Source organism: Myotis davidii, unplaced genomic scaffold (assembly GCF_000327345.1).
Source record: "Myotis davidii unplaced genomic scaffold, ASM32734v1 scaffold68, whole genome shotgun sequence".
Lineage (NCBI taxonomy): Eukaryota > Metazoa > Chordata > Mammalia > Chiroptera > Vespertilionidae > Myotis > Myotis davidii.
The window spans coordinates 1,441,676-1,441,985 of record NW_006300376.1 but is presented as its reverse complement, the minus strand read 5'-3'; positions in this window follow the sequence as shown (position 1 = coordinate 1,441,985).

Sequence of the window (310 nt, the reverse complement as noted above, 5' to 3'; positions counted from 1 at the left end):
AGGCAGGGTCTCTCTACTGACGTCGAGCTGCCTAAGACTTCCATCCACCAGCCTAGAGCACACAAACTCGCTTTTTCTCCTGTCTGGAATATAATAGTTGCTCAATAAACATCTGATGCATGGTCCGCCTCCGGGGGCCTAGAACACTCCGGAGGCGGCTCTTTTCCTTCCTCCTAAATCACCTGCCTGCACTTCACCCAACGCGGTGCCGCAGCCCTCACCTCGGTCCTCGCGTCCACCCACCGGCGTCCCTGCGGCCACCAGGCCGGGGTAGGATCTCAGCTCCCGCCCGGAAAGTAGGTGCCGGCCG